The sequence below is a fragment of the Centrocercus urophasianus genome, unplaced genomic scaffold (genome assembly GCF_019232065.1).
Source record: "Centrocercus urophasianus isolate 14NV4802_14NV808 unplaced genomic scaffold, USGS_Curo_1.0 seq_27, whole genome shotgun sequence".
Classification (NCBI taxonomy): domain Eukaryota; kingdom Metazoa; phylum Chordata; class Aves; order Galliformes; family Phasianidae; genus Centrocercus; species Centrocercus urophasianus.
This window is the reverse complement of record NW_024884833.1, coordinates 10,957,728-10,967,415: the sequence shown is the minus strand read 5'-3', so window position 1 is coordinate 10,967,415 and position 9,688 is coordinate 10,957,728. Positions and strand designations below refer to the sequence as shown.

The window sequence follows — 9,688 nt, the reverse complement described above, 5'->3', positions numbered from 1 at the left end:
GCCACTATGTTGATCAGGCAGGACTTGCCTTTGAAGAAGCCATGCTGGTGTCTTGTTTCACCTCCCAGTTTTCCATATCTCAGCATAGCTTCCAGGAAGAGCTATTCCATAATCTTCCCTGCACAGAGGTAAGGAAAATTGAAATTAACATTTAAATTGAAAAAAAGAAAAAAAAAAAAAAAAAGAAAAAGAGAGAGAGAGAGAGAGAGAGCATGAGAACAGTTCCCTACTACCACAGATTATGCAGTTGAGTTTTCTGCATTTGAGATCACAGGGGTCAGCACACGCAGAGTGCAAGGAATGAGCCTTGCTGTCATTGTCGTGTGATTTCTGGTTTTTGGTATGCCACATCATAACATTGTGCAGTGCACTGGGAGTTTAACTGTTGATGTTCAAGTTCTGGGTCCCCAGGGGGCTTTGCAGTCAGAGAGGAGATAGAATTCCTGGTAAGGTCACCTGATGCGCTCTTTTTTATCCTCTCTTCTTCGTTGGCTCTCCTCCTGTCTCCCTGCTGCTCAACTGGACTGTGCATCTCACCTCAGCATTGTGGTGAGGCCTATCCACCTTTCGGACATTCTCTCTCTCATTATATTTGATTTATTAGCTTCAATTCTAATTATATTGTATTATAGTATGTTATCTTGCATTCCTATACTACATTTAGTAAATTAGTTTGTTTCTCCTCAGATCATTGCCACTGTTTTTTTTAATTATTTTGCGGTCCCCTGTTTTCCTTTTCCAGAGGCATGGATTTTGCGGAATCGCTCCACCCTGCTAGTCATGGAACTGGGCCAGACCAGCCCATAAACTGTTGACACTTGCCCTGGGAAAATCACCTGCCTGATCATGGTGGCTAACCTACCGAGTAAGTCTGTTCACTAAGGTGTAGAACTGTGGAGCTCCTTGAGACTGAGAATGCGACAGTCTGATATCCTGAGCAACTTCCCCCAGTCTGTGCACAAAGGCGGGTCATTTCTGCATTCATATCTAGGAACACGTGCATATCAAAGTTCAGTGAAAAATAAAGTCTAAGTATGGCAATAAGTCTTAATTTCAGTTACTAGCTTCTCAGACTGCAACTTCTTTATCCTTTTTTAAACTAATTGTAATCATCAAAATTATGGTTATCATCATTGTCCACTCATCTTGCTCTCATAGAGAGTTGAGTAGAATGCACTCTGTAAGTAAAAATATATGTTAGAACATAAGCATAACCATTTTAATTACATTAAATAAAACATAAAATAATCCTGTGTTTCTATATGATGATACATAATGATGTATTACCATTCTGTAAAAACAAGAAATTCTCTTGGATTTTTGGTAATATTTCTTCTATCCAAGGCATTTCTTTCTATTTGAAAACAAGTTGAGTACAATTTATCTTCCATTTCCCAATTAGAACTTCAGAAAAATGTGGCAAAGAGTAAGCACAAAAAATGTAGCCATCCACTGCTGTTAACAAGAGAAGAGTATACTGTAACCAGACCCTTTCATTAAAAGTTTCCCCATCTCTCCATGCGTGCAGAGGTTACTGCTCTTCCGCAGCACTTACTGACAATGAAATGGCTGTTTGGAATATGGATTTGAAACACTCCTCTCTTTCTAAAAGACAACAGTTCTGTGGAAGGCTTGCTGTTCTTCATTAGCTTCCTAAATGCATTTAGGGTCACGTTGGTGTCAGCTATGATTCATCTTCTAAAGCTTTACCAGTTTACACTCAGAACAACAAAACCATGTACCTGATTATAGTGGAACACTAAGTTTAGTGACACCTTTCAGTCAGGTCTTCTCATGAGAACAAATTAAAAGTTTTGCCCTATCCTCATCTTTTCTCAGTTTGAAGTTCTTCTGGTCACTTATTTCTGTTCAATGCTTGCAATGCGCTTCCAGAACATTTTTCAACACCATTTGAGGATCCTTAATCCTATAATAGGAAATTTGCTTCTAACAACAAAGATAAATGCAGAGATACATTTCACATTTTATCTGTTCAGTGCAACTTCTTTTTTCTTCATCCTTTTTTTTTTTTTTTTTTTTTTTTTTTTAATCTTGATCACTTTTGTGATAAAATAGGATCTGTAACATTTCATGTGCACAGAAAAAATAATAAAACAAAGAAGTAGCACTATAAAAATGTACATCATTCACTGAAACAAATCTATAGCTACATTAGAAAAAAAAAAATGTAGTTCACCAAATAATCTCCCAAGATAACCATCCCAGAAAAAAGAATTATTCATACAAGTGACCACCTTGAGTAAGCTACAAATAAGTCTTAAAATCAAAATAACATTTTCTCTTTATTGTACTAGTTCACTTTCTCAACCCACTCTGATTGATTCACTTGTTTAATTTTCATCTCTTCTTAGCTAAAGCTATGATTTTTTATTATTATTATTTTATTTCCTATCTGCTACAAATTCTGGAGTTATTTTAGGAAAGATATAAAAAGGAATCAATTTATAATAGTATCAAAGTAAAAAATAACACATTACAGAGATTTTTTATTAATGAGGAACAGATTAAGAAAGTTTAACATTCAGTCAATGGAGTTAGAATACTGCCATAATTTCACAGCAACTGTAGCAATAAATGGAAAATGGTTGTCCAAAAAAAAGCAATATCAACCAACATGCATGCACTCTTGATTTTAAACAAGCAATTCATCTTATAATAGCAAATTCTTGAGGACACAATTTCAGTATGCAAACTAACTTTATTGATGATATTCTGGAAAAAAAAAAAAAAAAAAAAAAAAAAAAAGTGTTTATTTCAGTTTTTAGTCTTCTATCACAACCACACACAATTTCATTTTAGGGATTTAATGTTGCTCCTACTACTGTTATCATATTCAAGAAATCTGAACCCTCAATTTTAGAGAAGGTTGCTTGTTTAGTCTTTTCATTAGAATATTTTCTTTTAAAAAATCACATATTTTAATGTTGACAGTTATGCACTGAAAATACAATCTTTCTGAGGCAGTCACAAAATGTAAGGAAATGTAAGGAAAAATATCAGGATTAGAACTACAAATCTTAGAGATACAGATCAAGCATTTGTTTTCCTTTAAGCTAAATGGACTCCCTACATCTCAAAAATTACTCTAAAACATATTGTTTTGGCCCACCAGAGGGAGCCCATAATATTTCACGAATGAAAAAGGAACACACTGGCAATTACGTAGAAAAATAAATGAAAATTAGTGGTGGAGCTCATATATGTGTGTTTGTATTTATTTATTTGCTACGCATTGCCTAGCATGGCTAAAATCCTAGCATTTGTGTCAGATAATAATTAGGAAAGTAATAAGTGCATTTCCATGAAATGACACCAGGGACAGATATGAACCATTTTATATTTTAGTAAAAATTAGAGAATAGTAGCATGTTGAAGTGGAAGAGAGGCAAGTATTTATTTATGTCTACATTGAGCATAATTATAATTTTGGATATACTAATGCTTTACCTTTACTCAATAACAAGAAAGGAGCAGCTGCTGAACAAAATACTAGTTATATTTTGACCTTCCCAAAAATTACACAGAACAGACACGTGGATATGGATGTGGAAAAAATCTAGCTGAAATATGTGCTCCATAGAGATCAGATGGGAAAATGTGGGAGACTCAGAACAAAGGGAGTGAAATGTTGCTTGTGACTCTGTACTTAAAGTTACTGTCCCAGGTTATTCCTAGTAACACCACTGCTGAAACCTATCTTTTCTCCTGGCATATTTTCTTTTCCATGATTTTATAATATCCTTATCATCTTTGCATATGCAGAGGACGTTAATGGCAACGTATTTACATTAAATTAAGGCTAACTTGGGATTTCTATTTTTGGACATGTATTTTATTTTCCAGTCACTATTACTTAGCCATTTCCAAAATGCGAAAGTATCTCTTTCATTTTTTGCCATCTATTAGTCCTTCCACTGAGGACTGACTTTAAAATTCTCTATCTCTTTCATGATTTGATGAAATGCTGGGGCAACCCCAGTTATTTACAAACTGCACAAACTAGAGGAAGCTCACCTTTAGAGCAGCTCTGAGGAGAAGGACTTGGGAATCCTGGCGGATGAGAAACTGGACACGAACCAGCAGTGTCGCTTACAGACCAGAAGGCAAACTGTGTTCTGGGCTGCATTAAAAAGGGGGAGGGCCAGCAGAGAGAGGGAGGTGATTATCCCCCCTATTCAGCTCTTGTGAGGCCCCATCTGGGACCTGGAGCCCTTAACACAAAATAGACGCAGAGGTCTTAGAGCAGATCCAAAAGCTACTAAGACGATCAGAGGGCTGGAGCACCTTCCTATGAGGAAAGATCGAGAGAACTGGGCGTGTTTAGCTTACAGAAAAGAAGGTTCTGGGGAGAACTCATTGTGACCTTCTAGTACTTGAAAAGAGCATGTAAGCAGGAGGGGGAATTATTGTTTGCATCAACTGATAGTGGTAGGAAAAGGAAGAATGGTTTTAAACTGAGACAGGGAAGGTTTAGGTTAAATACTAGGAGGAAGTTTTTCATGTAGAAGGTGGTGACACACTGGAACAGGTTGCCCAAGGAGGTTGTGGATATCCCATCCCTGGAGGCATTCCAGGCCAGGCTGGATGTGACTCTGGGCAGCCTGGTCTGGTGGTTGGTGATCCTGCATATAGCAGGGATGTTGAAACTGGGTGATCATTGTCCTTGGTCCTTTTCAACCCAGGCCACTCTATGATTCCGTGATTCTGTGAATAAGCTTTCCAACAGTTTTAAACAGCCTACACTTTTTTATTAAGAGTGCTGACATTTCTTTCTATAAGAGTAAGATTAAGTTTGATTCTAATCACTTCTAATCTCTCCAAAATTCTGTCATTCACTAATATATGAAGATCTTTATAATTTTCTCCCCATAACAAACTTCACTCCAATCACCCCAACTTGGGAGGGCAGCTTTCGGGGTAGCAAGGATATTATAGTTTTGAAGCTTATTCCTTCTTCAGCAGGAGTTATTTATCCATTACTTTTGCATTTACTTTGTATGCATATTTAAATGAGAAAGTCGGAAAAAAAGTCCAAACAAAATTTGAAAATATTTACTGAAAAAAAAATTAGTTCTCTTATACCAAGTATATATTAAATTTGACTAAATTAACACATCTTGGCTTCTAACCGCTCCCTTTAATAATTCACAGATAAACAATTTTGTTTTCTTACAGATTTTAAGCTTTTGTTCAGAGATTCACAAAAGAAAAAACAAATCTCATAAACTATGTTGTACTAAGCTAATTTACAAAAGTGGCAGACTCCAGTTATTTTTCCTTACTAGTAGGTGAAAGTCATCAATTGCATCTTTATAAGCTATAGCTGCTGAAGACAATTTGAAGAGCTCAAGAAGTTAAAACAGATTTAAATTCTTGTCAAATAATTAGTTGTTACTGTCAGATAATCTCTCAAAATATATGCTCTGCACCAATTCATCATGAAAATTAAATAATTTAAATAATATTCCTTATTCAAAATTTTTTCTCAGTATCACAGATTTGTGATTTGTTTGCTAATGATTTCAAAGCTCTCAAAGCACATCATCCCCAGCAAGATTTTTAGGTAACACTAGATGTTGTGTACCATTAGCTAGTTATCAAGTCTTTTATTAAACAAATATGAAGCAGATGTAGCCCTCAGAATTTGATTACTTGTAAACCCCTTCAAAGTCTCCCTATAGTTTTACTCAATTGATCAACTTCAACTTGTTTATCACTAAACCACTCATTTAATTTAACAGTCCTCTACAGAAAGCCTCAGTTAAAATGCATCTTGTGTCCCCTTCTTGGATCTTAAATAATTACCCATGTCTGCTATGTATTCTAATCTCTTCCTTAATGAAGATCTTTAGCCCTTAATAATTTAAGAGGATGTCAAGATGAGTCTTACTAAGAGAGGAATCTTTTAAAAGGCATAAACAGTAGTAAATGTTAAGATAGTAGAAAATGAACAGCACTATTCTGTTATCAGTCATCAAAATCAGGGATGAAATATGCCAGAAAGAATATGATTTAAGGCAAGATTTAATAGGGCATTTGGTGCCACAACAGATAGTTTTTTCTTAAGTTGAATGTAGACTGCTGAAACTGGTTTACATGCTGCTCTGCTGAGTATCACAAAATTTCATATGAGGTGGCTGGTGCCCAGACTGGATCTAATCTAATTGCCTCACACCTAGTCATCCCAATTTGGTAGCTTAAAATGGGATTCATAATAGCCTCATTACAAAGATCTTAACTGATCATAGTGAGAGTACATGCCTGGAGAGTGCTTACAAAGAGGCCTGACTGGAGTCATGCAGAGAAATAGCTGTTTCTTGGTAATGATCTGACTTAGACTGCTCTGTCTGTCAAGAGAAAAGCAGCTCCAAATACATTCAGAGTGCACATTTCTATGCATTTTTCTAGGCATCTGGACTATTGCTAAGGAAGAATACAAGTTTGGACGTAAATTCTTTGCACCTGTGCAAGCATTTGTAGCATGGTATTCCACCTGACGTCCAGGATTAAACATATACAGTATCCTGCTGTTATTTGTTTCTGCATTCAGACAAGGAGTTCAACAGAGATGTTAAAAAAAAAAAAAAAATCAATTTATTTTTTGGCATATTTGTTTAATAGCAGAGATATTTTCCTCACTGATTCCTTGAAAGTTTTACTTTGACCACAGAGATATTGTACAAAGAAATTCTCACTGACTTCTCCATTTCTATAAATTGAATAAATTCTTTGTGCAAACACCTCAAATAATCATCCCAAATAATTGTCTCACTTCTTAGGGCTGCATTATGACCAATACTTTCATCTTACACTTAGCAAACATAAACATCACAGTTTGTGTAATGCCCTACATAGGATCAGGTGCAAGTAGTTCTGCTCAACTTTGCATCTTCTATCAGAAAAAGCCTAGTACATGGAATGAACAGAATATTTTTCTAAAGGTCCAGGAGTAGGACAGAGATTCTCTACTCCTTAATGCAACCTTAAGTTGGAGTGTAGACTTGCAAGATCACAATGAACTAAAAGAAGTAGGAACCATTTTAGTAACTGCAGGAATTACTGCAGGCCATTCCTAGCAATACCATCTAGTTGGATTAGCATTCATGGTAAGCTGAAGCAATTTTTTCTTTGTTATATTGCCAGAAAAAAGAGTCAGAATGTGACCCAGTGGATATCCTGCAGACATTATCACAAAGCTCCACCGTTTTATCTCTGACCAGATACCACATACCGTAGATAGTCTAAGTGCTCTGTGCTTTTAAGAGGTTAAACGTTTGCTGTACTGCACAGTGAAGCAGCTATGACATTGAGAAGATGGTGAAATAGCCACTTTGTGAAAGCTAGGAAAGATGGGATCACTTCTTTGAATTTCTTTAGCTGCAACCACAGTTCTGGGAGACAGTAGCAGAAGGCTGCAAGGGTATATGGAAAACTATTATATCAGTCTATCCTTGACCTATGAATCCTTTTGCAATTTTTAAATAGGTAGATACAACTAAAACAGCTTGAGCTTTTGCATAAGTAGACAAAGGTAACCCAGTTGTGCAACTTATATTTAAAGTTCTAGAAAATTCCTGAGAACATATTTCATTGAAAGCTATTAAAAACAAACAAACAAACAAACAAAACAACAAGGTTTTGGAGGCCACAAGGAAGAGCTCTCCAATGAATTTATGACTGGAGAAATGGTAGCAAGAAAAGAGTAAGAAAAGACATTCAACATTCAGTATAAACAAATTGGAAAGTGAAACTTAGTAAAACAAATTGGTATAGCAGTCAACGCTTGATGGAATGAAATCTCAAGTTATTAAGAGTTGCTTTGAAGTTTTGTAACAAAGAGTAACATGGTAAAATAGATTAAATATTGTGGTGCTGAAATGAAAATAAAGGACTGTCAATTGTCTACAGGCTGGTTTGGCCCGGTTCCATGACTAGCAAGGCTGGGGGACACACTTAACCACATGCTGGGAAAAGGAAAAGGAAAAGGGGGAAAAGGGTAGAGAGATGGACCTAAAAACAAAATAGTGGTTCCATGGAAACAAACTATTTTACTAAATAAGATATCAAAATAACACAATATAATACAATTGAAGCTAATATATCAAATAAAATGAGAGTATCCAAAAACTGAAGGCCTCACTCTAATGCTAAAAGCGAGATGTTTAGGTGGGACAAGAAGAAAGGGAAAAGAAAGAGACATCTCATGACCAGTGAACAGTTTTATCTTTCCCTCTGAGTAGAAAACAGACACAGAACAATGCAAATTCCTCAGGGGTATGTAATACTTTTTCTTTTCTGAGAACCAGGTACCAGAAAATATTGGCAGTCCTTGGAACTGAAGTATTAATTGCTCAACTTCCAGTGCACTGCATGATGTTATGATGTTACACTGATAACAAGCAATCATAAGACCATGACTGAGACAAAGAAAAAAAATACCCATTAAATTAAACAATATTGGAAGAAAAAAAAAATGGATATGACACCAAGCTGGCAGGCAGTGTTGATCTGCTTGAGGAAAGGAAGGCCCTACAGAGGAATCTAGACAGGCTGAACTGCTGGACTGAGGCCAATGGGATGAACTTCAACAAGACCGAGTTCTGGGTCCTGCTCTTTGGCCATAACAACCCCAGGCAACACCACAGGTTTGGGGAAGAGTTGTTGGAGGACTATGTCAGTTCTTAGTTGAATATGTGCAGTAGTGTGGCCAGTTGGCCAAGAAGGTCAATGGCATCCTGGGTTGTGTCAGAAATAGCATTGCCAACAGAAGGAAATTATCAGAAATTATCATCCCTCTGTACTCAGCCCTGGTGAAGCTGCACCTCAAATACCATGTTAACTTTTGTACCCCTCACTACCAGAAAGGCATTGAGGCCATGCAGCATGTTCAGAGAAGGGGAACAAGGCTGGGAAGTGGTCTGGAGCTCAAGCCTTATGAGGAGCAGCTAGAGAGTTAGGATTGTTTTATCTAGAGAAGAGGAGGCTCAGGGGTGGGCTTATCACTCTCTACAATTATCTGAATGGAGGTTGTGGTGAGGTATTCTCCTCCCATGTAATTAGCAATAGGACTAGAGGGAATGGCCTGGAGTCGTGCCAGGGAAGATTCAGGTTGGAAGTAATTCTTCTCCAAGAGAGTGGTCAGGCACTGGAAAGGGCTGCCTAGTAAGGTGGTTGAGTCACCATCCCTAGAGATGCTCGAGAAAAGTTTAGATGTTGTACAGCCAGGGTTTAGTGAGAAATATTGGTGATGGGTGAATGGTTGGATTGGTTTATCATAGAGGTGTTGTCCAACCTTGACAATTCTATGATTGTATGATTCCTAATTAGTACAAAACACTAAAATGCTGAACAGAATTAAGAGAATGAAAACTGTTGGGAAAGGAATAGCAATTGAAACAAGTAAGTTATGGTGCATAAACCCTTTGTGACGCCACATTTTCAGCAATGTGTACTGCTTTGGTGTACCTATCTCAGAAAAGGTAAAACAGAATATAGAACAAGAAGGACAAGAAAGTTGATGAGTAGTATATAGTGGTTTCTGTGAAAAGATAAACCAAAAGATTTTTCAGTCTAGGAAAGAGATGGCTAATAGTAAGACTAGGGGGAATAGCCTGAAGTTGCACCAGAGGAGTTTCAGGATGTCAGGAAAAATTTCTTCTCTGAAAGA

General features: G+C 36.8%; 1 pseudogene; it reads right to left on the bottom strand.

Moving 5' to 3' along the window:
• Positions 1-202: 202 nt before the first annotated feature.
• Positions 203-331, bottom strand: LOC122164744 (annotated as a pseudogene).
• Between the last annotated feature and the right edge of the window lie 9,357 nt (positions 332-9,688).